This window comes from Schistocerca piceifrons, chromosome 5 (genome assembly GCF_021461385.2).
Source record: "Schistocerca piceifrons isolate TAMUIC-IGC-003096 chromosome 5, iqSchPice1.1, whole genome shotgun sequence".
Lineage (NCBI taxonomy): Eukaryota > Metazoa > Arthropoda > Insecta > Orthoptera > Acrididae > Schistocerca > Schistocerca piceifrons.
Genome location: NC_060142.1, coordinates 599218151 through 599244983, shown reverse-complemented (window position 1 = coordinate 599244983; position 26833 = coordinate 599218151). Strand labels below are relative to the sequence as shown.

The 26833-nt window shown below is 49.8% G+C and overlaps 46 non-coding genes across 46 annotated transcripts; all 46 read right to left on the bottom strand.

Moving 5' to 3' along the window:
* Positions 1 to 66: 66 nt before the first annotated feature.
* On the bottom strand, positions 67 to 138 carry Trnat-cgu. The gene has a single exon. It is a non-coding gene; the product is annotated as a tRNA-Thr (tRNA).
* Positions 139 to 827: 689 nt separating this feature from the next.
* On the bottom strand, positions 828 to 901 carry Trnan-guu. The gene has a single exon. It is a non-coding gene; the product is annotated as a tRNA-Asn (tRNA).
* A 333-nt stretch (positions 902 to 1234) lies between these two features.
* Positions 1235 to 1306, bottom strand: Trnat-cgu. Its single transcript has one exon. It is a non-coding gene; the product is annotated as a tRNA-Thr (tRNA).
* Positions 1307 to 1995: 689 nt separating this feature from the next.
* Trnan-guu lies at positions 1996 to 2069 on the bottom strand. Its single transcript has one exon. It is a non-coding gene; the product is annotated as a tRNA-Asn (tRNA).
* Positions 2070 to 2402: 333 nt separating this feature from the next.
* Positions 2403 to 2474, bottom strand: Trnat-cgu. The gene has a single exon. It is a non-coding gene; the product is annotated as a tRNA-Thr (tRNA).
* Positions 2475 to 3163: 689 nt separating this feature from the next.
* Trnan-guu lies at positions 3164 to 3237 on the bottom strand. Its single transcript has one exon. It is a non-coding gene; the product is annotated as a tRNA-Asn (tRNA).
* A 333-nt stretch (positions 3238 to 3570) lies between these two features.
* Positions 3571 to 3642, bottom strand: Trnat-cgu. Its single transcript has one exon. It is a non-coding gene; the product is annotated as a tRNA-Thr (tRNA).
* A 689-nt stretch (positions 3643 to 4331) lies between these two features.
* Trnan-guu lies at positions 4332 to 4405 on the bottom strand. The gene has a single exon. It is a non-coding gene; the product is annotated as a tRNA-Asn (tRNA).
* Positions 4406 to 4738: 333 nt separating this feature from the next.
* Trnat-cgu lies at positions 4739 to 4810 on the bottom strand. The gene has a single exon. It is a non-coding gene; the product is annotated as a tRNA-Thr (tRNA).
* Positions 4811 to 5499: 689 nt separating this feature from the next.
* Trnan-guu lies at positions 5500 to 5573 on the bottom strand. The gene has a single exon. It is a non-coding gene; the product is annotated as a tRNA-Asn (tRNA).
* A 333-nt stretch (positions 5574 to 5906) lies between these two features.
* Positions 5907 to 5978, bottom strand: Trnat-cgu. Its single transcript has one exon. It is a non-coding gene; the product is annotated as a tRNA-Thr (tRNA).
* Positions 5979 to 6667: 689 nt separating this feature from the next.
* Positions 6668 to 6741, bottom strand: Trnan-guu. Its single transcript has one exon. It is a non-coding gene; the product is annotated as a tRNA-Asn (tRNA).
* A 333-nt stretch (positions 6742 to 7074) lies between these two features.
* Trnat-cgu lies at positions 7075 to 7146 on the bottom strand. The gene has a single exon. It is a non-coding gene; the product is annotated as a tRNA-Thr (tRNA).
* A 689-nt stretch (positions 7147 to 7835) lies between these two features.
* On the bottom strand, positions 7836 to 7909 carry Trnan-guu. The gene has a single exon. It is a non-coding gene; the product is annotated as a tRNA-Asn (tRNA).
* A 333-nt stretch (positions 7910 to 8242) lies between these two features.
* Trnat-cgu lies at positions 8243 to 8314 on the bottom strand. Its single transcript has one exon. It is a non-coding gene; the product is annotated as a tRNA-Thr (tRNA).
* Positions 8315 to 9003: 689 nt separating this feature from the next.
* Trnan-guu lies at positions 9004 to 9077 on the bottom strand. The gene has a single exon. It is a non-coding gene; the product is annotated as a tRNA-Asn (tRNA).
* A 333-nt stretch (positions 9078 to 9410) lies between these two features.
* Trnat-cgu lies at positions 9411 to 9482 on the bottom strand. The gene has a single exon. It is a non-coding gene; the product is annotated as a tRNA-Thr (tRNA).
* A 689-nt stretch (positions 9483 to 10171) lies between these two features.
* Trnan-guu lies at positions 10172 to 10245 on the bottom strand. The gene has a single exon. It is a non-coding gene; the product is annotated as a tRNA-Asn (tRNA).
* A 333-nt stretch (positions 10246 to 10578) lies between these two features.
* Trnat-cgu lies at positions 10579 to 10650 on the bottom strand. Its single transcript has one exon. It is a non-coding gene; the product is annotated as a tRNA-Thr (tRNA).
* Positions 10651 to 11339: 689 nt separating this feature from the next.
* Trnan-guu lies at positions 11340 to 11413 on the bottom strand. The gene has a single exon. It is a non-coding gene; the product is annotated as a tRNA-Asn (tRNA).
* Positions 11414 to 11746: 333 nt separating this feature from the next.
* On the bottom strand, positions 11747 to 11818 carry Trnat-cgu. The gene has a single exon. It is a non-coding gene; the product is annotated as a tRNA-Thr (tRNA).
* Positions 11819 to 12507: 689 nt separating this feature from the next.
* Trnan-guu lies at positions 12508 to 12581 on the bottom strand. Its single transcript has one exon. It is a non-coding gene; the product is annotated as a tRNA-Asn (tRNA).
* A 333-nt stretch (positions 12582 to 12914) lies between these two features.
* Positions 12915 to 12986, bottom strand: Trnat-cgu. The gene has a single exon. It is a non-coding gene; the product is annotated as a tRNA-Thr (tRNA).
* A 689-nt stretch (positions 12987 to 13675) lies between these two features.
* On the bottom strand, positions 13676 to 13749 carry Trnan-guu. Its single transcript has one exon. It is a non-coding gene; the product is annotated as a tRNA-Asn (tRNA).
* Positions 13750 to 14082: 333 nt separating this feature from the next.
* Positions 14083 to 14154, bottom strand: Trnat-cgu. Its single transcript has one exon. It is a non-coding gene; the product is annotated as a tRNA-Thr (tRNA).
* A 689-nt stretch (positions 14155 to 14843) lies between these two features.
* On the bottom strand, positions 14844 to 14917 carry Trnan-guu. The gene has a single exon. It is a non-coding gene; the product is annotated as a tRNA-Asn (tRNA).
* Positions 14918 to 15250: 333 nt separating this feature from the next.
* Trnat-cgu lies at positions 15251 to 15322 on the bottom strand. The gene has a single exon. It is a non-coding gene; the product is annotated as a tRNA-Thr (tRNA).
* Positions 15323 to 16011: 689 nt separating this feature from the next.
* Trnan-guu lies at positions 16012 to 16085 on the bottom strand. Its single transcript has one exon. It is a non-coding gene; the product is annotated as a tRNA-Asn (tRNA).
* A 333-nt stretch (positions 16086 to 16418) lies between these two features.
* Trnat-cgu lies at positions 16419 to 16490 on the bottom strand. Its single transcript has one exon. It is a non-coding gene; the product is annotated as a tRNA-Thr (tRNA).
* A 689-nt stretch (positions 16491 to 17179) lies between these two features.
* On the bottom strand, positions 17180 to 17253 carry Trnan-guu. The gene has a single exon. It is a non-coding gene; the product is annotated as a tRNA-Asn (tRNA).
* A 333-nt stretch (positions 17254 to 17586) lies between these two features.
* On the bottom strand, positions 17587 to 17658 carry Trnat-cgu. The gene has a single exon. It is a non-coding gene; the product is annotated as a tRNA-Thr (tRNA).
* Positions 17659 to 18347: 689 nt separating this feature from the next.
* On the bottom strand, positions 18348 to 18421 carry Trnan-guu. The gene has a single exon. It is a non-coding gene; the product is annotated as a tRNA-Asn (tRNA).
* A 333-nt stretch (positions 18422 to 18754) lies between these two features.
* Trnat-cgu lies at positions 18755 to 18826 on the bottom strand. The gene has a single exon. It is a non-coding gene; the product is annotated as a tRNA-Thr (tRNA).
* A 689-nt stretch (positions 18827 to 19515) lies between these two features.
* On the bottom strand, positions 19516 to 19589 carry Trnan-guu. Its single transcript has one exon. It is a non-coding gene; the product is annotated as a tRNA-Asn (tRNA).
* A 333-nt stretch (positions 19590 to 19922) lies between these two features.
* Trnat-cgu lies at positions 19923 to 19994 on the bottom strand. The gene has a single exon. It is a non-coding gene; the product is annotated as a tRNA-Thr (tRNA).
* Positions 19995 to 20683: 689 nt separating this feature from the next.
* On the bottom strand, positions 20684 to 20757 carry Trnan-guu. The gene has a single exon. It is a non-coding gene; the product is annotated as a tRNA-Asn (tRNA).
* Positions 20758 to 21090: 333 nt separating this feature from the next.
* Positions 21091 to 21162, bottom strand: Trnat-cgu. Its single transcript has one exon. It is a non-coding gene; the product is annotated as a tRNA-Thr (tRNA).
* A 689-nt stretch (positions 21163 to 21851) lies between these two features.
* Trnan-guu lies at positions 21852 to 21925 on the bottom strand. The gene has a single exon. It is a non-coding gene; the product is annotated as a tRNA-Asn (tRNA).
* Positions 21926 to 22258: 333 nt separating this feature from the next.
* On the bottom strand, positions 22259 to 22330 carry Trnat-cgu. Its single transcript has one exon. It is a non-coding gene; the product is annotated as a tRNA-Thr (tRNA).
* A 689-nt stretch (positions 22331 to 23019) lies between these two features.
* Positions 23020 to 23093, bottom strand: Trnan-guu. Its single transcript has one exon. It is a non-coding gene; the product is annotated as a tRNA-Asn (tRNA).
* Positions 23094 to 23426: 333 nt separating this feature from the next.
* Trnat-cgu lies at positions 23427 to 23498 on the bottom strand. The gene has a single exon. It is a non-coding gene; the product is annotated as a tRNA-Thr (tRNA).
* Positions 23499 to 24187: 689 nt separating this feature from the next.
* Positions 24188 to 24261, bottom strand: Trnan-guu. Its single transcript has one exon. It is a non-coding gene; the product is annotated as a tRNA-Asn (tRNA).
* Positions 24262 to 24594: 333 nt separating this feature from the next.
* Trnat-cgu lies at positions 24595 to 24666 on the bottom strand. The gene has a single exon. It is a non-coding gene; the product is annotated as a tRNA-Thr (tRNA).
* A 689-nt stretch (positions 24667 to 25355) lies between these two features.
* Positions 25356 to 25429, bottom strand: Trnan-guu. The gene has a single exon. It is a non-coding gene; the product is annotated as a tRNA-Asn (tRNA).
* Positions 25430 to 25762: 333 nt separating this feature from the next.
* Positions 25763 to 25834, bottom strand: Trnat-cgu. The gene has a single exon. It is a non-coding gene; the product is annotated as a tRNA-Thr (tRNA).
* Positions 25835 to 26523: 689 nt separating this feature from the next.
* On the bottom strand, positions 26524 to 26597 carry Trnan-guu. Its single transcript has one exon. It is a non-coding gene; the product is annotated as a tRNA-Asn (tRNA).
* Positions 26598 to 26833: the final 236 nt, after the last annotated feature.

Here is a 26833-nt window from a genome sequence, read left to right as displayed (position 1 = left end):
GTACTGCCTTGTGTTAGATGCTGCTCGAGATAGCTCCGCTCCTTGCAGGAAGGTAAAAAAAATGAATGCCTTCTGTGAGGTTCGAACTCACGACACCTGGTTTACGAGACCAGTGCTCTACCACTGAGCTAAGAAGGCGGCAGCTTGGCGTTTGTGAGCTGTCTCCGAATTGTCACTTCATCATACTGAATCTTGCAACCCTTGACCAGATATCGGATTTGGCACACCGCTGCTGCTGGGGGTGTCCACATTGCTGTTTTCCAAATCTCTTGACTGTTTCGCCCTTACGATCGACGACGAGCGTCGGGCCACCAAGGGTTTGCCGTCTGCACAATCTTGACCTAGTGCACAGCTTGTGGGATAGCGTGGCTCGACTGTGAATTGCGCCTTTCGGCTCCTCTCTCTGGCTACAGTGCGCTGTTGTCCACAGTGGCACTGGCGTTGCCCATGGGGCTGCATGTAAGGCGACTGCACGTCGCTCGGCCAACAGCGGCCTACTGCAGACCGACACTTAAGAGACACCAAATACAAATCGACATCGAGAGACAGGCCCTGTCATATGGCACTCGCGACGAATACCCTGAAATTGAATGTAAATAATACGTCTTTTGTAGTGGGCGTCGCTCTACTGCAGTGTCACACATGACGAATAAATAGGAAAACAGTAGAACGTCTGTGTAGGGCCATGTTTTTACCTACAGTGTCACTTGGCTGAATGTGTATAAGGCTCTGTGGCATCACTCAAACACAGCCAAATTGTCACACTAGCTGTGTATCTCTAACAAAGTTGACGTATGTCCTCACGTAGGTGCCAGTTAAAACGATTTCGCCCCCAGGTGGGCTCGAACCACCAACCTTTCGGTTAACAGCCGAACGCGCTATCCGATTGCGCCACGGAGGCCTCGACTTTGGCTCACTTGTGCTCTATATATCAAACTAATTCGTATACCTTCTGCAGGAATCTCGCAGAATGGTAGCATCTGCTTACGCCTCTTCACATGGATAACGTGCATGCACACTGTAGCGAGGCTCATAAACGAATGACATCGCCAAGCATGACATTATACTACAAAATGCAAACAAACCACTGTTCTGCCTATGCATTCAGAAAAACTCTGAGGCCAATGGAATACTTGTCATGGGTTGTAGAACATCCCTCTCATTCAGTGTACTGCCTTGTGTTAGATGCAGCTCGAGATAGCTCCGCTCCTTGCAGGAAGATAAAAAAAATGAATGCCTTCTGTGAGGTTCGAACTCACGACACCTGGTTTACGAGACCAGTGCTCTACCACTGAGCTAAGAAGGCGGCAGCTTGGCGTTTGTGAGCTGTCTCCGAATTGTCACTTCATCATACTGAATCTTGCAACCCTTGACCAGATATCGGATTTGGCACACCGCTGCTGCTGGGGGTGTCCACATTGCCGTTTTCCAAATCTCTTGACTGTTTCGCCCTTACGATCGACGACGAGCGTCGGGCCACCAAGGGTTTGCCGTCTGCACAATCTTGACCTAGTGCACAGCTTGTGGGATAGCGTGGCTCGACTGTGAATTGCGCCTTTCGGCTCCTCTCTCTGGCTACAGTGCGCTGTTGTCCACAGTGGCACTGGCGTTGCCCATGGGGCTGCATGTAAGGCGACTGCACGTCGCTCGGCCAACAGCGGCCTACTGCAGACCGACACTTAAGAGACACCAAATACAAATCGACATCGAGAGACAGGCCCTGTCATATGGCACTCGCGACGTATACCCTGAAATTGAATGTAAATAATACGTCTTTTGTAGTGGGCGTCGCTCTACTGCAGTGTCACACATGACGAATAAATAGGAAAACAGTAGAACGTCTGTGTAGGGCCATGTTTTTACCTACAGTGTCACTTGGCTGAATGTGTATAAGGCTCTGTGGCATCACTCAAACACAGCCAAATTGTCACACTAGCTGTGTATCTCTAACAAAGTTGACGTATGTCCTCACGTAGGTGCCAGTTAAAACGATTTCGCCCCCAGGTGGGCTCGAACCACCAACCTTTCGGTTAACAGCCGAACGCGCTATCCGATTGCGCCACGGAGGCCTCGACTTTGGCTCACTTGTGCTCTGTATATCAAACTAATTCGTATACCTTCTGCAGGAATCTCGCAGAATGGTAGCATCTGCTTACGCCTCTTCACATGGATAACGTGCATGCACACTGTAGCGAGGCTCATAAACGAATGACATCGCCAAGCATGACATTATACTACAAAATGCAAACAAACCACTGTTCTGCCTATGCATTCAGAAAAACTCTGAGGCCAATGGAATACTTGTCATGGGTTGTAGAACATCCCTCTCATTCAGTGTACTGCCTTGTGTTAGATGCTGCTCGAGATAGCTCCGCTCCTTGCAGGAAGATAAAAAAAATGAATGCCTTCTGTGAGGTTCGAACTCACGACACCTGGTTTACGAGACCAGTGCTCTACCACTGAGCTAAGAAGGCGGCAGCTTGGCGTTTGTGAGCTGTCTCCGAATTGTCACTTCATCATACTGAATCTTGCAACCCTTGACCAGATATCGGATTTGGCACACCGCTGCTGCTGTGGGTGTCCACATTGCCGTTTTCCAAATCTCTTGACTGTTTCGCCCTTACGATCGACGACGAGCGTCGGGCCACCAAGGGTTTGCCGTCTGCACAATCTTGACCTAGTGCACAGCTTGTGGGATAGCGTGGCTCGACTGTGAATTGCGCCTTTCGGCTCCTCTCTCTGGCTACAGTGCGCTGTTGTCCACGGTGGCGCTGGCGTTGCCCACGGGGCTTCATGTAAGGCGACTGCACGTCGCTCGGCCAACAGCGGCCTACTGCTGACCGACACTTAAGAGACACCAAATACAAATCGACATCGAGAGACAGGCCCTGTCATATGGCACTCGCGACGTATACCCTGAAATTGAATGTAAATAATACGGCTTTTGTAGTGAGCGTCGCTCTACTGCAGTGTCACACATGACGAATAAATAGGAAAACAGTAGAACGTCTGTGTAGGGCCATGTTTTTACCTACAGTGTCACTTGGCTGAATGTGTATAAGGCTCTGTGGCATCACTCAAACACAGCCAAATTGTCACACTAGCTGTGTATCTCTAACAAAGTTGACGTATGTCCTCACGTAGGTGCCAGTTAAAACGATTTCGCCCCCGGGTGGGCTCGAACCACCAACCTTTCGGTTAACAGCCGAACGCGCTATCCGATTGCGCCACGGAGGCCTCGACTTTGGCTCACTTGTGCTCTGTATATCAAACTAATTCGTATACCTTCTGCAGGAATCTCGCAGAATGGTAGCATCTGCTTACGCCTCTTCACATGGATAACGTGCATGCACACTGTAGCGAGGCTCATAAACGAATGACATCGCCAAGCATGACATTATACTACAAAATGCAAACAAACCACTGTTCTGCCTATGCATTCAGAAAAACTCTGAGGCCAATGGAATACTTGTCATGGGTTGTAGAACATCCCTCTCATTCAGTGTACTGCCTTGTGTTAGATGCTGCTCGAGATAGCTCCGCTCCTTGAAGGAAGGTAAAAAAAATGAATGCCTTCTGTGAGGTTCGAACTCACAACCCCTGGTTTACGAGACCAGTGCTCTACCACTGAGCTAAGAAGGCGGCAGCTTTGCGTTTGTGAGCTGTCTCCGAATTGTCACTTCATCATACTGAATCTTGCAACCCTTGACCAGATATCGGATTTGGCACACCGCTGCTGCTGGGGGTGTCCACATTGCCGTTTTCCAAATCTCTTGACTGTTTCGCCCTTACGATCGACGACGAGCGTCGGGCCACCAAGGGTTTGCCGTCTGCACAATCTTGACCTAGTGCACAGCTTGTGGGATAGCGTGGCTCGACTGTGAATTGCGCCTTTCGGCTCCTCTCTCTGGCTACAGTGCGCTGTTGTCCACAGTGGCACTGGCGTTGCCCATGGGGCTGCATGTAAGGCGACTGCACGTCGCTCGGCCAACAGCGGCCTACTGCAGACCGACACTTAAGAGACACCAAATACAAATCGACATCGAGAGACAGGCCCTGTCATATGGCACTCGCGACGTATACCCTGAAATTGAATGTAAATAATACGTCTTTCGCAGTGGGCGTCGCTCTACTGCAGTGTCACACATGACGAATAAATAGGAAAACAGTAGAACGTCTGTGTAGGGCCATGTTTTTACCTACAGTGTCACTTGGCTGAATGTGTATAAGGCTCTGTGGCATCACTCAAACACAGCCAAATTGTCACACTAGCTGTGAATCTCTAACAAAGTTGACGTATGTCCTCACGTAGGTGCCAGTTAAAACGATTTCGCCCCCAGGTGGGCTCGAACCACCAACCTTTCGGTTAACAGCCGAACGCGCTATCCGATTGCGCCACGGAGGCCTCGACTTTGGCTCACTTGTGCTCTGTATATCAAACTAATTCGTATACCTTCTGCAGGAATCTCGCAGAATGGTAGCATCTGCTTACGCCTCTTCACATGGATAACGTGCATGCACACTGTAGCGAGGCTCATAAACGAATGACATCGCCAAGCATGACATTATACTACAAAATGCAAACAAACTACTGTTCTGCCTATGCATTCAGAAAAACTCTGAGGCCAATGGAATACTTGTCATGGGTTGTAGAACATCCCTCTCATTCAGTGTACTGCCTTGTGTTAGATGCTGCTCGAGATAGCTCCGCTCCTTGCAGGAAGGTAAAAAAAATGAATGCCTTCTGTGAGGTTCGAACTCACGACACCTGGTTTACGAGACCAGTGCTCTACCACTGAGCTAAGAAGGCGGCAGCTTGGCGTTTGTGAGCTGTCTCCGAATTGTCACTTCATCATACTGAATCTTGCAACCCTTGACCAGATATCGGATTTGGCACACCGCTGCTGCTGGGGGTGTCCACATTGCTGTTTTCCAAATCTCTTGACTGTTTCGCCCTTACGATCGACGACGAGCGTCGGGCCACCAAGGGTTTGCCGTCTGCACAATCTTGACCTAGTGCACAGCTTGTGGGATAGCGTGGCTCGACTGTGAATTGCGCCTTTCGGCTCCTCTCTCTGGCTACAGTGCGCTGTTGTCCACAGTGGCACTGGCGTTGCCCATGGGGCTGCATGTAAGGCGACTGCACGTCGCTCGGCCAACAGCGGCCTACTGCAGACCGACACTTAAGAGACACCAAATACAAATCGACATCGAGAGACAGGCCCTGTCATATGGCACTCGCGACGAATACCCTGAAATTGAATGTAAATAATACGTCTTTTGTAGTGGGCGTCGCTCTACTGCAGTGTCACACATGACGAATAAATAGGAAAACAGTAGAACGTCTGTGTAGGGCCATGTTTTTACCTACAGTGTCACTTGGCTGAATGTGTATAAGGCTCTGTGGCATCACTCAAACACAGCCAAATTGTCACACTAGCTGTGTATCTCTAACAAAGTTGACGTATGTCCTCACGTAGGTGCCAGTTAAAACGATTTCGCCCCCAGGTGGGCTCGAACCACCAACCTTTCGGTTAACAGCCGAACGCGCTATCCGATTGCGCCACGGAGGCCTCGACTTTGGCTCACTTGTGCTCTATATATCAAACTAATTCGTATACCTTCTGCAGGAATCTCGCAGAATGGTAGCATCTGCTTACGCCTCTTCACATGGATAACGTGCATGCACACTGTAGCGAGGCTCATAAACGAATGACATCGCCAAGCATGACATTATACTACAAAATGCAAACAAACCACTGTTCTGCCTATGCATTCAGAAAAACTCTGAGGCCAATGGAATACTTGTCATGGGTTGTAGAACATCCCTCTCATTCAGTGTACTGCCTTGTGTTAGATGCAGCTCGAGATAGCTCCGCTCCTTGCAGGAAGATAAAAAAAATGAATGCCTTCTGTGAGGTTCGAACTCACGACACCTGGTTTACGAGACCAGTGCTCTACCACTGAGCTAAGAAGGCGGCAGCTTGGCGTTTGTGAGCTGTCTCCGAATTGTCACTTCATCATACTGAATCTTGCAACCCTTGACCAGATATCGGATTTGGCACACCGCTGCTGCTGGGGGTGTCCACATTGCCGTTTTCCAAATCTCTTGACTGTTTCGCCCTTACGATCGACGACGAGCGTCGGGCCACCAGGGGTTTGCCGTCTGCACAATCTTGACCTAGTGCACAGCTTGTGGGATAGCGTGGCTCGACTGTGAATTGCGCCTTTCGGCTCCTCTCTCTGGCTACAGTGCGCTGTTGTCCACAGTGGCACTGGCGTTGCCCATGGGGCTGCATGTAAGGCGACTGCACGTCGCTCGGCCAACAGCGGCCTACTGCAGACCGACACTTAAGAGACACCAAATACAAATCGACATCGAGAGACAGGCCCTGTCATATGGCACTCGCGACGTATACCCTGAAATTGAATGTAAATAATACGTCTTTTGTAGTGGGCGTCGCTCTACTGCAGTGTCACACATGACGAATAAATAGGAAAACAGTAGAACGTCTGTGTAGGGCCATGTTTTTACCTACAGTGTCACTTGGCTGAATGTGTATAAGGCTCTGTGGCATCACTCAAACACAGCCAAATTGTCACACTAGCTGTGTATCTCTAACAAAGTTGACGTATGTCCTCACGTAGGTGCCAGTTAAAACGATTTCGCCCCCAGGTGGGCTCGAACCACCAACCTTTCGGTTAACAGCCGAACGCGCTATCCGATTGCGCCACGGAGGCCTCGACTTTGGCTCACTTGTGCTCTGTATATCAAACTAATTCGTATACCTTCTGCAGGAATCTCGCAGAATGGTAGCATCTGCTTACGCCTCTTCACATGGATAACGTGCATGCACACTGTAGCGAGGCTCATAAACGAATGACATCGCCAAGCATGACATTATACTACAAAATGCAAACAAACCACTGTTCTGCCTATGCATTCAGAAAAACTCTGAGGCCAATGGAATACTTGTCATGGGTTGTAGAACATCCCTCTCATTCAGTGTACTGCCTTGTGTTAGATGCTGCTCGAGATAGCTCCGCTCCTTGCAGGAAGATAAAAAAAATGAATGCCTTCTGTGAGGTTCGAACTCACGACACCTGGTTTACGAGACCAGTGCTCTACCACTGAGCTAAGAAGGCGGCAGCTTGGCGTTTGTGAGCTGTCTCCGAATTGTCACTTCATCATACTGAATCTTGCAACCCTTGACCAGATATCGGATTTGGCACACCGCTGCTGCTGTGGGTGTCCACATTGCCGTTTTCCAAATCTCTTGACTGTTTCGCCCTTACGATCGACGACGAGCGTCGGGCCACCAAGGGTTTGCCGTCTGCACAATCTTGACCTAGTGCACAGCTTGTGGGATAGCGTGGCTCGACTGTGAATTGCGCCTTTCGGCTCCTCTCTCTGGCTACAGTGCGCTGTTGTCCACGGTGGCGCTGGCGTTGCCCACGGGGCTTCATGTAAGGCGACTGCACGTCGCTCGGCCAACAGCGGCCTACTGCTGACCGACACTTAAGAGACACCAAATACAAATCGACATCGAGAGACAGGCCCTGTCATATGGCACTCGCGACGTATACCCTGAAATTGAATGTAAATAATACGGCTTTTGTAGTGAGCGTCGCTCTACTGCAGTGTCACACATGACGAATAAATAGGAAAACAGTAGAACGTCTGTGTAGGGCCATGTTTTTACCTACAGTGTCACTTGGCTGAATGTGTATAAGGCTCTGTGGCATCACTCAAACACAGCCAAATTGTCACACTAGCTGTGTATCTCTAACAAAGTTGACGTATGTCCTCACGTAGGTGCCAGTTAAAACGATTTCGCCCCCGGGTGGGCTCGAACCACCAACCTTTCGGTTAACAGCCGAACGCGCTAGCCGATTGCGCCACGGAGGCCTCGACTTTGGTTCACTTTTGCTCTGTATATCAAACTAATTCGTATACCTTCTGCAGGAATCTCGCAGAATGGTAGCATCTGCTTACGCCTCTTCACATGGATAACGTGCATGCACACTGTAGCGAGGCTCATAAACGAATGACATCGCCAAGCATGACATTATACTACAAAATGCAAACAAACCACTGTTCTGCCTATGCATTCAGAAAAACTCTGAGGCCAATGGAATACTTGTCATGGGTTGTAGAACATCCCTCTCATTCAGTGTACTGCCTTGTGTTAGATGCTGCTCGAGATAGCTGCGCTCCCTGCAGGAAGGTAAAAAAAATGAATGCCTTCTGTGAGGTTCGAACTCACGATCCCTGGTTTACGAGACCAGTGCTCTACCACGGAGCTAAGAAGGCGGCAGCTTTGCGTTTGTGAGCTGTCTCCGAATTGTCACTTCATCATACTGAATCTTGCAACCCTTGACCAGATATCGGATTTGGCACACCGCTGCTGCTGGGGGTGTCCACATTGCCGTTTTCCAAATCTCTTGACTGTTTCCCCCTTACGATCGACGACGAGCGTCGGGCCACCAAGGGTTTGCCGTCTGCACAATCTTGACCTAGTGCACAGCTTGTGGGATAGCGTGGCTCGACTGTGAATTGCGCCTTTCGGCTCCTCTCTCTGGCTACAGTGCGCTGTTGTCCACGGTGGCGCTGGCGTTGCCCACGGGGCTTCATGTAAGGCGACTGCACGTCGCTCGGCCAACAGCGGCCTACTGCTGACCGACACTTAAGAGACACCAAATACAAATCGACATCGAGAGACAGGCCCTGTCATATGGCACTCGCGACGTATACCCTGAAATTGAATGTAAATAATACGTCTTTTGTAGTGGGCGTCGCTCTACTGCAGTGTCACACATGACGAATAAATAGGAAAACAGTAGAACGTCTGTGTAGGGCCATGTTTTTACCTACAGTGTCACTTGGCTGAATGTGTATAAGGCTCTGTGGCATCACTCAAACACAGCCAAATTGTCACACTAGCTGTGTATCTCTAACAAAGTTGACGTATGTCCTCACGTAGGTGCCAGTTAAAACGATTTCGCCCCCAGGTGGGCTCGAACCACCAACCTTTCGGTTAACAGCCGAACGCGCTATCCGATTGCGCCACGGAGGCCTCGACTTTGGCTCACTTGTGCTCTGTATATCAAACTAATTCGTATACCTTCTGCAGGAATCTCGCAGAATGGTAGCATCTGCTTACGCCTCTTCACATGGATAACGTGCATGCACACTGTAGCGAGGCTCATAAACGAATGACATCGCCAAGCATGACATTATACTACAAAATGCAAACAAACCACTGTTCTGCCTATGCATTCAGAAAAACTCTGAGGCCAATGGAATACTTGTCATGGGTTGTAGAACATCCCTCTCATTCAGTGTACTGCCTTGTGTTAGATGCTGCTCGAGATAGCTCCGCTCCTTGCAGGAAGATAAAAAAAATGAATGCCTTCTGTGAGGTTCGAACTCACGACACCTGGTTTACGAGACCAGTGCTCTACCACTGAGCTAAGAAGGCGGCAGCTTGGCGTTTGTGAGCTGTCTCCGAATTGTCACTTCATCATACTGAATCTTGCAACCCTTGACCAGATATCGGATTTGGCACACCGCTGCTGCTGTGGGTGTCCACATTGCCGTTTTCCAAATCTCTTGACTGTTTCGCCCTTACGATCGACGACGAGCGTCGGGCCACCAAGGGTTTGCCGTCTGCACAATCTTGACCTAGTGCACAGCTTGTGGGATAGCGTGGCTCGACTGTGAATTGCGCCTTTCGGCTCCTCTCTCTGGCTACAGTGCGCTGTTGTCCACGGTGGCGCTGGCGTTGCCCACGGGGCTTCATGTAAGGCGACTGCACGTCGCTCGGCCAACAGCGGCCTACTGCTGACCGACACTTAAGAGACACCAAATACAAATCGACATCGAGAGACAGGCCCTGTCATATGGCACTCGCGACGTATACCCTGAAATTGAATGTAAATAATACGGCTTTTGTAGTGAGCGTCGCTCTACTGCAGTGTCACACATGACGAATAAATAGGAAAACAGTAGAACGTCTGTGTAGGGCCATGTTTTTACCTACAGTGTCACTTGGCTGAATGTGTATAAGGCTCTGTGGCATCACTCAAACACAGCCAAATTGTCACACTAGCTGTGTATCTCTAACAAAGTTGACGTATGTCCTCACGTAGGTGCCAGTTAAAACGATTTCGCCCCCGGGTGGGCTCGAACCACCAACCTTTCGGTTAACAGCCGAACGCGCTAGCCGATTGCGCCACGGAGGCCTCGACTTTGGTTCACTTTTGCTCTGTATATCAAACTAATTCGTATACCTTCTGCAGGAATCTCGCAGAATGGTAGCATCTGCTTACGCCTCTTCACATGGATAACGTGCATGCACACTGTAGCGAGGCTCATAAACGAATGACATCGCCAAGCATGACATTATACTACAAAATGCAAACAAACCACTGTTCTGCCTATGCATTCAGAAAAACTCTGAGGCCAATGGAATACTTGTCATGGGTTGTAGAACATCCCTCTCATTCAGTGTACTGCCTTGTGTTAGATGCTGCTCGAGATAGCTGCGCTCCCTGCAGGAAGGTAAAAAAAATGAATGCCTTCTGTGAGGTTCGAACTCACGACCCCTGGTTTACGAGACCAGTGCTCTACCACGGAGCTAAGAAGGCGGCAGCTTTGCGTTTGTGAGCTGTCTCCGAATTGTCACTTCATCATACTGAATCTTGCAACCCTTGACCAGATATCGGATTTGGCACACCGCTGCTGCTGGGGGTGTCCACATTGCCGTTTTCCAAATCTCTTGACTGTTTCCCCCTTACGATCGACGACGAGCGTCGGGCCACCAAGGGTTTGCCGTCTGCACAATCTTGACCTAGTGCACAGCTTGTGGGATAGCGTGGCTCGACTGTGAATTGCGCCTTTCGGCTCCTCTCTCTGGCTACAGTGCGCTGTTGTCCACGGTGGCGCTGGCGTTGCCCACGGGGCTTCATGTAAGGCGACTGCACGTCGCTCGGCCAACAGCGGCCTACTGCTGACCGACACTTAAGAGACACCAAATACAAATCGACATCGAGAGACAGGCCCTGTCATATGGCACTCGCGACGTATACCCTGAAATTGAATGTAAATAATACGTCTTTTGTAGTGGGCGTCGCTCTACTGCAGTGTCACACATGACGAATAAATAGGAAAACAGTAGAACGTCTGTGTAGGGCCATGTTTTTACCTACAGTGTCACTTGGCTGAATGTGTATAAGGCTCTGTGGCATCACTCAAACACAGCCAAATTGTCACACTAGCTGTGTATCTCTAACAAAGTTGACGTATGTCCTCACGTAGGTGCCAGTTAAAACGATTTCGCCCCCAGGTGGGCTCGAACCACCAACCTTTCGGTTAACAGCCGAACGCGCTATCCGATTGCGCCACGGAGGCCTCGACTTTGGCTCACTTGTGCTCTGTATATCAAACTAATTCGTATACCTTCTGCAGGAATCTCGCAGAATGGTAGCATCTGCTTACGCCTCTTCACATGGATAACGTGCATGCACACTGTAGCGAGGCTCATAAACGAATGACATCGCCAAGCATGACATTATACTACAAAATGCAAACAAACCACTGTTCTGCCTATGCATTCAGAAAAACTCTGAGGCCAATGGAATACTTGTCATGGGTTGTAGAACATCCCTCTCATTCAGTGTACTGCCTTGTGTTAGATGCTGCTCGAGATAGCTCCGCTCCTTGCAGGAAGATAAAAAAAATGAATGCCTTCTGTGAGGTTCGAACTCACGACACCTGGTTTACGAGACCAGTGCTCTACCACTGAGCTAAGAAGGCGGCAGCTTGGCGTTTGTGAGCTGTCTCCGAATTGTCACTTCATCATACTGAATCTTGCAACCCTTGACCAGATATCGGATTTGGCACACCGCTGCTGCTGGGGGTGTCCACATTGCCGTTTTCCAAATCTCTTGACTGTTTCGCCCTTACGATCGACGACGAGCGTCGGGCCACCAAGGGTTTGCCGTCTGCACAATCTTGACCTAGTGCACAGCTTGTGGGATAGCGTGGCTCGACTGTGAATTGCGCCTTTCGGCTCCTCTCTCTGGCTACAGTGCGCTGTTGTCCACGGTGGCGCTGGCGTTGCCCACGGGGCTTCATGTAAGGCGACTGCACGTCGCTCGGCCAACAGCGGCCTACTGCTGACCGACACTTAAGAGACACCAAATACAAATCGACATCGAGAGACAGGCCCTGTCATATGGCACTCGCGACGTATACCCTGAAATTGAATGTAAATAATACGTCTTTTGTAGTGGGCGTCGCTCTACTGCAGTGTCACACATGACGAATAAATAGGAAAACAGTAGAACGTCTGTGTAGGGCCATGTTTTTACCTACAGTGTCACTTGGCTGAATGTGTATAAGGCTCTGTGGCATCACTCAAACACAGCCAAATTGTCACACTAGCTGTGTATCTCTAACAAAGTTGACGTATGTCCTCACGTAGGTGCCAGTTAAAACGATTTCGCCCCCAGGTGGGCTCGAACCACCAACCTTTCGGTTAACAGCCGAACGCGCTATCCGATTGCGCCACGGAGGCCTCGACTTTGGCTCACTTGTGCTCTGTATATCAAACTAATTCGTATACCTTCTGCAGGAATCTCGCAGAATGGTAGCATCTGCTTACGCCTCTTCACATGGATAACGTGCATGCACACTGTAGCGAGGCTCATAAACGAATGACATCGCCAAGCATGACATTATACTACAAAATGCAAACAAACCACTGTTCTGCCTATGCATTCAGAAAAACTCTGAGGCCAATGGAATACTTGTCATGGGTTGTAGAACATCCCTCTCATTCAGTGTACTGCCTTGTGTTAGATGCTGCTCGAGATAGCTCCGCTCCTTGCAGGAAGATAAAAAAAATGAATGCCTTCTGTGAGGTTCGAACTCACGACACCTGGTTTACGAGACCAGTGCTCTACCACTGAGCTAAGAAGGCGGCAGCTTGGCGTTTGTGAGCTGTCTCCGAATTGTCACTTCATCATACTGAATCTTGCAACCCTTGACCAGATATCGGATTTGGCACACCGCTGCTGCTGGGGGTGTCCACATTGCCGTTTTCCAAATCTCTTGACTGTTTCGCCCTTACGATCGACGACGAGCGTCGGGCCACCAAGGGTTTGCCGTCTGCACAATCTTGACCTAGTGCACAGCTTGTGGGATAGCGTGGCTCGACTGTGAATTGCGCCTTTCGGCTCCTCTCTCTGGCTACAGTGCGCTGTTGTCCACGGTGGCGCTGGCGTTGCCCACGGGGCTTCATGTAAGGCGACTGCACGTCGCTCGGCCAACAGCGGCCTACTGCTGACCGACACTTAAGAGACACCAAATACAAATCGACATCGAGAGACAGGCCCTGTCATATGGCACTCGCGACGTATACCCTGAAATTGAATGTAAATAATACGTCTTTTGTAGTGGGCGTCGCTCTACTGCAGTGTCACACATGACGAATAAATAGGAAAACAGTAGAACGTCTGTGTAGGGCCATGTTTTTACCTACAGTGTCACTTGGCTGAATGTGTATAAGGCTCTGTGGCATCACTCAAACACAGCCAAATTGTCACACTAGCTGTGTATCTCTAACAAAGTTGACGTATGTCCTCACGTAGGTGCCAGTTAAAACGATTTCGCCCCCAGGTGGGCTCGAACCACCAACCTTTCGGTTAACAGCCGAACGCGCTATCCGATTGCGCCACGGAGGCCTCGACTTTGGCTCACTTGTGCTCTGTATATCAAACTAATTCGTATACCTTCTGCAGGAATCTCGCAGAATGGTAGCATCTGCTTACGCCTCTTCACATGGATAACGTGCATGTACACTGTAGCGAGGCTCATAAACGAATGACATCGCCAAGCATGACATTATACTACAAAATGCAAACAAACCACTGTTCTGCCTATGCATTCAGAAAAACTCTGAGGCCAATGGAATACTTGTCATGGGTTGTAGAACATCCCTCTCATTCAGTGTACTGCCTTGTGTTAGATGCTGCTCGAGATAGCTCCGCTCCTTGCAGGAAGATAAAAAAAATGAATGCCTTCTGTGAGGTTCGAACTCACGACACCTGGTTTACGAGACCAGTGCTCTACCACTGAGCTAAGAAGGCGGCAGCTTGGCGTTTGTGAGCTGTCTCCGAATTGTCACTTCATCATACTGAATCTTGCAACCCTTGACCAGATATCGGATTTGGCACACCGCTGCTGCTGGGGGTGTCCACATTGCCGTTTTCCAAATCTCTTGACTGTTTCGCCCTTACGATCGACGACGAGCGTCGGGCCACCAAGGGTTTGCCGTCTGCACAATCTTGACCTAGTGCACAGCTTGTGGGATAGCGTGGCTCGACTGTGAATTGCGCCTTTCGGCTCCTCTCTCTGGCTACAGTGCGCTGTTGTCCACGGTGGCGCTGGCGTTGCCCACGGGGCTTCATGTAAGGCGACTGCACGTCGCTCGGCCAACAGCGGCCTACTGCTGACCGACACTTAAGAGACACCAAATACAAATCGACATCGAGAGACAGGCCCTGTCATATGGCACTCGCGACGTATACCCTGAAATTGAATGTAAATAATACGTCTTTTGTAGTGGGCGTCGCTCTACTGCAGTGTCACACATGACGAATAAATAGGAAAACAGTAGAACGTCTGTGTAGGGCCATGTTTTTACCTACAGTGTCACTTGGCTGAATGTGTATAAGGCTCTGTGGCATCACTCAAACACAGCCAAATTGTCACACTAGCTGTGTATCTCTAACAAAGTTGACGTATGTCCTCACGTAGGTGCCAGTTAAAACGATTTCGCCCCCGGGTGGGCTCGAACCACCAACCTTTCGGTTAACAGCCGAACGCGCTAGCCGATTGCGCCACGGAGGCCTCGACTTTGGTTCACTTTTGCTCTGTATATCAAACTAATTCGTATACCTTCTGCAGGAATCTCGCAGAATGGTAGCATCTGCTTACGCCTCTTCACATGGATAACGTGCATGCACACTGTAGCGAGGCTCATAAACGAATGACATCGCCAAGCATGACATTATACTACAAAATGCAAACAAACCACTGTTCTGCCTATGCATTCAGAAAAACTCTGAGGCCAATGGAATACTTGTCATGGGTTGTAGAACATCCCTCTCATTCAGTGTACTGCCTTGTGTTAGATGCTGCTCGAGATAGCTGCGCTCCCTGCAGGAAGGTAAAAAAAATGAATGCCTTCTGTGAGGTTCGAACTCACGACCCCTGGTTTACGAGACCAGTGCTCTACCACGGAGCTAAGAAGGTGGCAGCTTTGCGTTTGCGAGCTGTCTCCGAATTGTCACTTCATCATACTGAATCTTGCAACCCTTGACCAGATATCGGATTTGGCACACCGCTGCTGCTGGGGGTGTCCACATTGCCGTTTTCCAAATCTCTTGACTGTTTCGCCCTTACGATCGACGACGAGCGTCGGGCCACCAAGGGTTTGCCGTCTGCACAATCTTGACCTAGTGCACAGCTTGTGGGATAGCGTGGCTCGACTGTGAATTGCGCCTTTCGGCTCCTCTCTCTGGCTACAGTGCGCTGTTGTCCACGGTGGCGCTGGCGTTGCCCACGGGGCTTCATGTAAGGCGACTGCACGTCGCTCGGCCAACAGCGGCCTACTGCTGACCGACACTTAAGAGACACCAAATACAAATCGACATCGAGAGACAGGCCCTGTCATATGGCACTCGCGACGTATACCCTGAAATTGAATGTAAATAATACGTCTTTTGTAGTGGGCGTCGCTCTACTGCAGTGTCACACATGACGAATAAATAGGAAAACAGTAGAACGTCTGTGTAGGGCCATGTTTTTACCTACAGTGTCACTTGGCTGAATGTGTATAAGGCTCTGTGGCATCACTCAAACACAGCCAAATTGTCACACTAGCTGTGTATCTCTAACAAAGTTGACGTATGTCCTCACGTAGGTGCCAGTTAAAACGATTTCGCCCCCAGGTGGGCTCGAACCACCAACCTTTCGGTTAACAGCCGAACGCGCTATCCGATTGCGCCACGGAGGCCTCGACTTTGGCTCACTTGTGCTCTGTATATCAAACTAATTCGTATACCTTCTGCAGGAATCTCGCAGAATGGTAGCATCTGCTTACGCCTCTTCACATGGATAACGTGCATGTACACTGTAGCGAGGCTCATAAACGAATGACATCGCCAAGCATGACATTATACTACAAAATGCAAACAAACCACTGTTCTGCCTATGCATTCAGAAAAACTCTGAGGCCAATGGAATACTTGTCATGGGTTGTAGAACATCCCTCTCATTCAGTGTACTGCCTTGTGTTAGATGCTGCTCGAGATAGCTCCGCTCCTTGCAGGAAGATAAAAAAAATGAATGCCTTCTGTGAGGTTCGAACTCACGACACCTGGTTTACGAGACCAGTGCTCTACCACTGAGCTAAGAAGGCGGCAGCTTGGCGTTTGTGAGCTGTCTCCGAATTGTCACTTCATCATACTGAATCTTGCAACCCTTGACCAGATATCGGATTTGGCACACCGCTGCTGCTGGGGGTGTCCACATTGCCGTTTTCCAAATCTCTTGACTGTTTCGCCCTTACGATCGACGACGAGCGTCGGGCCACCAAGGGTTTGCCGTCTGCACAATCTTGACCTAGTGCACAGCTTGTGGGATAGCGTGGCTCGACTGTGAATTGCGCCTTTCGGCTCCTCTCTCTGGCTACAGTGCGCTGTTGTCCACGGTGGCGCTGGCGTTGCCCACGGGGCTTCATGTAAGGCGACTGCACGTCGCTCGGCCAACAGCGGCCTACTGCTGACCGACACTTAAGAGACACCAAATACAAATCGACATCGAGAGACAGGCCCTGTCATATGGCACTCGCGACGTATACCCTGAAATTGAATGTAAATAATACGTCTTTTGTAGTGGGCGTCGCTCTACTGCAGTGTCACACATGACGAATAAATAGGAAAACAGTAGAACGTCTGTGTAGGGCCATGTTTTTACCTACAGTGTCACTTGGCTGAATGTGTATAAGGCTCTGTGGCATCACTCAAACACAGCCAAATTGTCACACTAGCTGTGTATCTCTAACAAAGTTGACGTATGTCCTCACGTAGGTGCCAGTTAAAACGATTTCGCCCCCAGGTGGGCTCGAACCACCAACCTTTCGGTTAACAGCCGAACGCGCTATCCGATTGCGCCACGGAGGCCTCGACTTTGGCTCACTTGTGCTCTGTATATCAAACTAATTCGTATACCTTCTGCAGGAATCTCGCAGAATGGTAGCATCTGCTTACGCCTCTTCACATGGATAACGTGCATGTACACTGTAGCGAGGCTCATAAACGAATGACATCGCCAAGCATGACATTATACTACAAAATGCAAACAAACCACTGTTCTGCCTATGCATTCAGAAAAACTCTGAGGCCAATGGAATACTTGTCATGGGTTGTAGAACATCCCTCTCATTCAGTGTACTGCCTTGTGTTAGATGCTGCTCGAGATAGCTCCGCTCCTTGCAGGAAGATAAAAAAAATGAATGCCTTCTGTGAGGTTCGAACTCACGACACCTGGTTTACGAGACCAGTGCTCTACCACTGAGCTAAGAAGGCGGCAGCTTGGCGTTTGTGAGCTGTCTCCGAATTGTCACTTCATCATACTGAATCTTGCAACCCTTGACCAGATATCGGATTTGGCACACCGCTGCTGCTGGGGGTGTCCACATTGCCGTTTTCCAAATCTCTTGACTGTTTCGCCCTTACGATCGACGACGAGCGTCGGGCCACCAAGGGTTTGCCGTCTGCACAATCTTGACCTAGTGCACAGCTTGTGGGATAGCGTGGCTCGACTGTGAATTGCGCCTTTCGGCTCCTCTCTCTGGCTACAGTGCGCTGTTGTCCACGGTGGCGCTGGCGTTGCCCACGGGGCTTCATGTAAGGCGACTGCACGTCGCTCGGCCAACAGCGGCCTACTGCTGACCGACACTTAAGAGACACCAAATACAAATCGACATCGAGAGACAGGCCCTGTCATATGGCACTCGCGACGTATACCCTGAAATTGAATGTAAATAATACGTCTTTTGTAGTGGGCGTCGCTCTACTGCAGTGTCACACATGACGAATAAATAGGAAAACAGTAGAACGTCTGTGTAGGGCCATGTTTTTACCTACAGTGTCACTTGGCTGAATGTGTATAAGGCTCTGTGGCATCACTCAAACACAGCCAAATTGTCACACTAGCTGTGTATCTCTAACAAAGTTGACGTATGTCCTCACGTAGGTGCCAGTTAAAACGATTTCGCCCCCGGGTGGGCTCGAACCACCAACCTTTCGGTTAACAGCCGAACGCGCTAGCCGATTGCGCCACGGAGGCCTCGACTTTGGTTCACTTTTGCTCTGTATATCAAACTAATTCGTATACCTTCTGCAGGAATCTCGCAGAATGGTAGCATCTGCTTACGCCTCTTCACATGGATAACGTGCATGCACACTGTAGCGAGGCTCATAAACGAATGACATCGCCAAGCATGACATTATACTACAAAATGCAAACAAACCACTGTTCTGCCTATGCATTCAGAAAAACTCTGAGGCCAATGGAATACTTGTCACGGGTTGTAGAACATCCCTCTCATTCAGTGTACTGCCTTGTGTTAGATGCTGCTCGAGATAGCTGCGCTCCCTGCAGGAAGGTAAAAAAAATGAATGCCTTCTGTGAGGTTCGAACTCACGACCCCTGGTTTACGAGACCAGTGCTCTACCACGGAGCTAAGAAGGTGGCAGCTTTGCGTTTGCGAGCTGTCTCCGAATTGTCACTTCATCATACTGAATCTTGCAACCCTTGACCAGATATCGGATTTGGCACACCGCTGCTGCTGGGGGTGTCCACATTGCCGTTTTCCAAATCTCTTGACTGTTTCGCCCTTACGATCGACGACGAGCGTCGGGCCACCAAGGGTTTGCCGTCTGCACAATCTTGACCTAGTGCACAGCTTGTGGGATAGCGTGGCTCGACTGTGAATTGCGCCTTTCGGCTCCTCTCTCTGGCTACAGTGCGCTGTTGTCCACGGTGGCGCTGGCGTTGCCCACGGGGCTTCATGTAAGGCGACTGCACGTCGCTCGGCCAACAGCGGCCTACTGCTGACCGACACTTAAGAGACACCAAATACAAATCGACATCGAGAGACAGGCCCTGTCATATGGCACTCGCGACGTATACCCTGAAATTGAATGTAAATAATACGTCTTTCGCAGTGGGCGTCGCTCTACTGCAGTGTCACACATGACGAATAAATAGGAAAACAGTAGAACGTCTGTGTAGGGCCATGTTTTTACCTACAGTGTCACTTGGCTGAATGTGTATAAGGCTCTGTGGCATCACTCAAACACAGCCAAATTGTCACACTAGCTGTGTATCTCTAACAAAGTTGACGTATGTCCTCACGTAGGTGCCAGTTAAAACGATTTCGCCCCCAGGTGGGCTCGAACCACCAACCTTTCGGTTAACAGCCGAACGCGCTATCCGATTGCGCCACGGAGGCCTCGACTTTGGCTCACTTGTGCTCTGTATATCAAACTAATTCGTATACCTTCTGCAGGAATCTCGCAGAATGGTAGCATCTGCTTACGCCTCTTCACATGGATAACGTGCATGTACACTGTAGCGAGGCTCATAAACGAATGACATCGCCAAGCATGACATTATACTACAAAATGCAAACAAACCACTGTTCTGCCTATGCATTCAGAAAAACTCTGAGGCCAATGGAATACTTGTCATGGGTTGTAGAACATCCCTCTCATTCAGTGTACTGCCTTGTGTTAGATGCTGCTCGAGATAGCTCCGCTCCTTGCAGGAAGATAAAAAAAATGAATGCCTTCTGTGAGGTTCGAACTCACGACACCTGGTTTACGAGACCAGTGCTCTACCACTGAGCTAAGAAGGCGGCAGCTTGGCGTTTGTGAGCTGTCTCCGAATTGTCACTTCATCATACTGAATCTTGCAACCCTTGACCAGATATCGGATTTGGCACACCGCTGCTGCTGGGGGTGTCCACATTGCCGTTTTCCAAATCTCTTGACTGTTTCGCCCTTACGATCGACGACGAGCGTCGGGCCACCAAGGGTTTGCCGTCTGCACAATCTTGACCTAGTGCACAGCTTGTGGGATAGCGTGGCTCGACTGTGAATTGCGCCTTTCGGCTCCTCTCTCTGGCTACAGTGCGCTGTTGTCCACGGTGGCGCTGGCGTTGCCCACGGGGCTTCATGTAAGGCGACTGCACGTCGCTCGGCCAACAGCGGCCTACTGCTGACCGACACTTAAGAGACACCAAATACAAATCGACATCGAGAGACAGGCCCTGTCATATGGCACTCGCGACGTATACCCTGAAATTGAATGTAAATAATACGTCTTTTGTAGTGGGCGTCGCTCTACTGCAGTGTCACACATGACGAATAAATAGGAAAACAGTAGAACGTCTGTGTAGGGCCATGTTTTTACCTACAGTGTCACTTGGCTGAATGTGTATAAGGCTCTGTGGCATCACTCAAACACAGCCAAATTGTCACACTAGCTGTGTATCTCTAACAAAGTTGACGTATGTCCTCACGTAGGTGCCAGTTAAAACGATTTCGCCCCCGGGTGGGCTCGAACCACCAACCTTTCGGTTAACAGCCGAACGCGCTAGCCGATTGCGCCACGGAGGCCTCGACTTTGGTTCACTTTTGCTCTGTATATCAAACTAATTCGTATACCTTCTGCAGGAATCTCGCAGAATGGTAGCATCTGCTTACGCCTCTTCACATGGATAACGTGCATGCACACTGTAGCGAGGCTCATAAACGAATGACATCGCCAAGCATGACATTATACTACAAAATGCAAACAAACCACTGTTCTGCCTATGCATTCAGAAAAACTCTGAGGCCAATGGAATACTTGTCATGGGTTGTAGAACATCCCTCTCATTCAGTGTACTGCCTTGTGTTAGATGCTGCTCGAGATAGCTGCGCTCCCTGCAGGAAGGTAAAAAAAATGAATGCCTTCTGTGAGGTTCGAACTCACGACCCCTGGTTTACGAGACCAGTGCTCTACCACGGAGCTAAGAAGGTGGCAGCTTTGCGTTTGCGAGCTGTCTCCGAATTGTCACTTCATCATACTGAATCTTGCAACCCTTGACCAGATATCGGATTTGGCACACCGCTGCTGCTGGGGGTGTCCACATTGCCGTTTTCCAAATCTCTTGACTGTTTCGCCCTTACGATCGACGACGAGCGTCGGGCCACCAAGGGTTTGCCGTCTGCACAATCTTGACCTAGTGCACAGCTTGTGGGATAGCGTGGCTCGACTGTGAATTGCGCCTTTCGGCTCCTCTCTCTGGCTACAGTGCGCTGTTGTCCACGGTGGCGCTGGCGTTGCCCACGGGGCTTCATGTAAGGCGACTGCACGTCGCTCGGCCAACAGCGGCCTACTGCTGACCGACACTTAAGAGACACCAAATACAAATCGACATCGAGAGACAGGCCCTGTCATATGGCACTCGCGACGTATACCCTGAAATTGAATGTAAATAATACGTCTTTCGCAGTGGGCGTCGCTCTACTGCAGTGTCACACATGACGAATAAATAGGAAAACAGTAGAACGTCTGTGTAGGGCCATGTTTTTACCTACAGTGTCACTTGGCTGAATGTGTATAAGGCTCTGTGGCATCACTCAAACACAGCCAAATTGTCACACTAGCTGTGAATCTCTAACAAAGTTGACGTATGTCCTCACGTAGGTGCCAGTTAAAACGATTTCGCCCCCGGGTGGGCTCGAACCACCAACCTTTCGGTTAACAGCCGAACGCGCTATCCGATTGCGCCACGGAGGCCTCGACTTTGGCTCACTTGTGCTCTGTATATCAAACTAATTCGTATACCTTCTGCAGGAATCTCGCAGAATGGTAGCATCTGCTTACGCCTCTTCACATGGATAACGTGCATGCACACTGTAGCGAGGCTCATAAACGAATGACATCGCCAAGCATGACATTATACTACAAAATGCAAACAAACTACTGTTCTGCCTATGCATTCAGAAAAACTCTGAGGCCAATGGAATACTTGTCATGGGTTGTAGAACATCCCTCTCATTCAGTGTACTGCCTTGTGTTAGATGCTGCTCGAGATAGCTGCGCTCCCTGCAGGAAGGTAAAAAAAATGAATGCCTTCTGTGAGGTTCGAACTCACGACCCCTGGTTTACGAGACCAGTGCTCTACCACGGAGCTAAGAAGGCGGCAGCTTGGCGTTTGTGAGCTGTCTCCGAATTGTCACTTCATCATACTGAATCTTGCAACCCTTGACCAGATATCGGATTTGGCACACCGCTGCTGCTGGGGGTGTCCACATTGCCGTTTTCCAAATCTCTTGACTGTTTCGCCCTTACGATCGACGACGAGCGTCGGGCCACCAAGGGTTTGCCGTCTGCACAATCTTGACCTAGTGCACAGCTTGTGGGATAGCGTGGCTCGACTGTGAATTGCGCCTTTCGGCTCCTCTCTCTGGCTACAGTGCGCTGTTGTCCACGGTGGCGCAGGCGTTGCCCACGGGGCTTCATGTAAGGCGACTGCACGTCGCTCGGCCAACAGCGGCCTACTGCTGACCGACACTTAAGAGACACCAAATACAAATCGACATCGAGAGACAGGCCCTGTCATATGGCACTCGCGACGTATACCCTGAAATTGAATGTAAATAATACGTCTTTCGCAGTGGGCGTCGCTCTACTGCAGTGTCACACATGACGAATAAATAGGAAAACAGTAGAACGTCTGTGTAGGGCCATGTTTTTACCTACAGTGTCACTTGGCTGAATGTGTATAAGGCTCTGTGGCATCACTCAAACACAGCCAAATTGTCACACTAGCTGTGTATCTCTAACAAAGTTGACGTATGTCCTCACGTAGGTGCCAGTTAAAACGATTTCGCCCCCGGGTGGGCTCGAACCACCAACCTTTCGGTTAACAGCCGAACGCGCTAGCCGATTGCGCCACGGAGGCCTCGACTTTGGCTCACTTTTGCTCTGTATATCAATCTAATTCGTATACCTTCTGCAGGAATCTCGCAGAATGGTAGCATCTGCTTACGCCTCTTCACATGGATAACGTGCATGCACACTGTAGCGAGGCTCATAAACGAATGACATCGCCAAGCATGACATTATACTACAAAATGCAAACAAACCACTGTTCTGCCTATGCATTCAGAAAAACTCTGAGGCCAATGGAATACTTGTCATGGGTTGTAGGACATCCCTCTCATTCAGTGTACTGCCTTGTGTTAGATGCTGCTCGAGATAGCTGCGCTCCCTGCAGGAAGGTAAAAAAAATGAATGCCTTCTGTGAGGTTCGAACTCACGACCCCTGGTTTACGAGACCAGTGCTCTACCACGGAGCTAAGAAGGCGGCAGCTTTGCGTTTGTGAGCTGTCTCCGAATTGTCACTTCATCATACTGAATACTTCAACCCTTGACCAGATATCGGATTTGGCACACCGCTGCTGCTGGGGGTGTCCACATTGCCGTTTTCCAAATCTCTTGACTGTTTCGCCCTTACGATCGACGACGAGCGTCGGGCCACCAAGGGTTTGCCGTCTGCACAATCTTGACCTAGTGCACAGCTTGTGGGATAGCGTGGCTCGACTGTGAATTGCGCCTTTCGGCTCCTCTCTCTGGCTACAGTGCGCTGTTGTCCACGGTGGCGCTGGCGTTGCCCACGGGGCTTCATGTAAGGCGACTGCACGTCGCTCGGCCAACAGCGGCCTACTGCTGACCGACACTTAAGAGACACCAAATACAAATCGACATCGAGAGACAGGCCCTGTCATATGGCACTCGCGACGTATACCCTGAAATTGAATGTAAATAATACGTCTTTTGTAGTGGGCGTCGCTCTACTGCAGTGTCACACATGACGAATAAATAGGAAAACAGTAGAACGTCTGTGTAGGGCCATGTTTTTACCTACAGTGTCACTTGGCTGAATGTGTATAAGGCTCTGTGGCATCACTCAAACACAGCCAAATTGTCACACTAGCTGTGTATCTCTAACAAAGTTGACGTATGTCCTCACGTAGGTGCCAGTTAAAACGATTTCGCCCCCGGGTGGGCTCGAACCACCAACCTTTCGGTTAACAGCCGAACGCGCTAGCCGATTGCGCCACGGAGGCCTCGACTTTGGTTCACTTTTGCTCTGTATATCAAACTAATTCGTATACCTTCTGCAGGAATCTCGCAGAATGGTAGCATCTGCTTACGCCTCTTCACATGGATAACGTGCATGCACACTGTAGCGAGGCTCATAAACGAATGACATCGCCAAGCATGACATTATACTACAAAATGCAAACAAACCACTGTTCTGCCTATGCATTCAGAAAAACTCTGAGGCCAATGGAATACTTGTCATGGGTTGTAGAACATCCCTCTCATTCAGTGTACTGCCTTGTGTTAGATGCTGCTCGAGATAGCTGCGCTCCCTGCAGGAAGGTAAAAAAAATGAATGCCTTCTGTGAGGTTCGAACTCACGACCCCTGGTTTACGAGACCAGTGCTCTACCACGGAGCTAAGAAGGTGGCAGCTTTGCGTTTGCGAGCTGTCTCCGAATTGTCACTTCATCATACTGAATCTTGCAACCCTTGACCAGATATCGGATTTGGCACACCGCTGCTGCTGGGGGTGTCCACATTGCCGTTTTCCAAATCTCTTGAATGTTTCGCCCTTACGATCGACGACGAGCGTCGGGCCACCAAGGGTTTGCCGTCTGCACAATCTTGACCTAGTGCACAGCTTGTGGGATAGCGTGGCTCGACTGTGAATTGCGCCTTTCGGCTCCTCTCTCTGGCTACAGTGCGCTGTTGTCCACGGTGGCGCTGGCGTTGCCCACGGGGCTTCATGTAAGGCGACTGCACGTCGCTCGGCCAACAGCGGCCTACTGCTGACCGACACTTAAGAGACACCAAATACAAATCGACATCGAGAGACAGGCCCTGTCATATGGCACTCGCGACGTATACCCTGAAATTGAATGTAAATAATACGTCTTTCGCAGTGGGCGTCGCTCTACTGCAGTGTCACACATGACGAATAAATAGGAAAACAGTAGAACGTCTGTGTAGGGCCATGTTTTTACCTACAGTGTCACTTGGCTGAATGTGTATAAGGCTCTGTGGCATCACTCAAACACAGCCAAATTGTCACACTAGCTGTGTATCTCTAACAAAGTTGACGTATGTCCTCACGTAGGTGCCAGTTAAAACGATTTCGCCCCCGGGTGGGCTCGAACCACCAACCTTTCGGTTAACAGCCGAACGCGCTAGCCGATTGCGCCACGGAGGCCTCGACTTTGGCTCACTTTTGCTCTGTATATCAAACTAATTCGTATACCTTCTGCAGGAATCTCGCAGAATGGTAGCATCTGCTTACGCCTCTTCACATGGATAACGTGCATGCACACTGTAGCGAGGCTCATAAACGAATGACATCGCCAAGCATGACATTATACTACAAAATGCAAACAAACCACTGTTCTGCCTATGCATTCAGAAAAACTCTGAGGCCAATGGAATACTTGTCATGGGTTGTAGGACATCCCTCTCATTCAGTGTACTGCCTTGTGTTAGATGCTGCTCGAGATAGCTGCGCTCCCTGCAGGAAGGTAAAAAAAATGAATGCCTTCTGTGAGGTTCGAACTCACGACCCCTGGTTTACGAGACCAGTGCTCTACCACGGAGCTAAGAAGGCGGCAGCTTTGCGTTTGTGAGCTGTCTCCGAATTGTCACTTCATCATACTGAATACTTCAACCCTTGACCAGATATCGGATTTGGCACACCGCTGCTGCTGGGGGTGTCCACATTGCCGTTTTCCAAATCTCTTGACTGTTTCGCCCTTACGATCGACGACGAGCGTCGGGCCACCAAGGGTTTGCCGTCTGCACAATCTTGACCTAGTGCACAGCTTGTGGGATAGCGTGGCTCGACTGTGAATTGCGCCTTTCGGCTCCTCTCTCTGGCTACAGTGCGCTGTTGTCCACGGTGGCGCTGGCGTTGCCCACGGGGCTTCATGTAAGGCGACTGCACGTCGCTCGGCCAACAGCGGCCTACTGCTGACCGACACTTAAGAGACACCAAATACAAATCGACATCGAGAGACAGGCCCTGTCATATGGCACTCGCGACGTATACCCTGAAATTGAATGTAAATAATACGTCTTTTGTAGTGGGCGTCGCTCTACTGCAGTGTCACACATGACGAATAAATAGGAAAACAGTAGAACGTCTGTGTAGGGCCATGTTTTTACCTACAGTGTCACTTGGCTGAATGTGTATAAGGCTCTGTGGCATCACTCAAACACAGCCAAATTGTCACACTAGCTGTGTATCTCTAACAAAGTTGACGTATGTCCTCACGTAGGTGCCAGTTAAAACGATTTCGCCCCCGGGTGGGCTCGAACCACCAACCTTTCGGTTAACAGCCGAACGCGCTAGCCGATTGCGCCACGGAGGCCTCGACTTTGGTTCACTTTTGCTCTGTATATCAAACTAATTCGTATACCTTCTGCAGAAATCTCGCAGAATGGTAGCATCTGCTTACGCCTCTTCACATGGATAACGTGCATGCACACTGTAGCGAGGCTCATAAACGAATGACATCGCCAAGCATGACATTATACTACAAAATGCAAACAAACCACTGTTCTGCCTATGCATTCAGAAAAACTCTGAGGCCAATGGAATACTTGT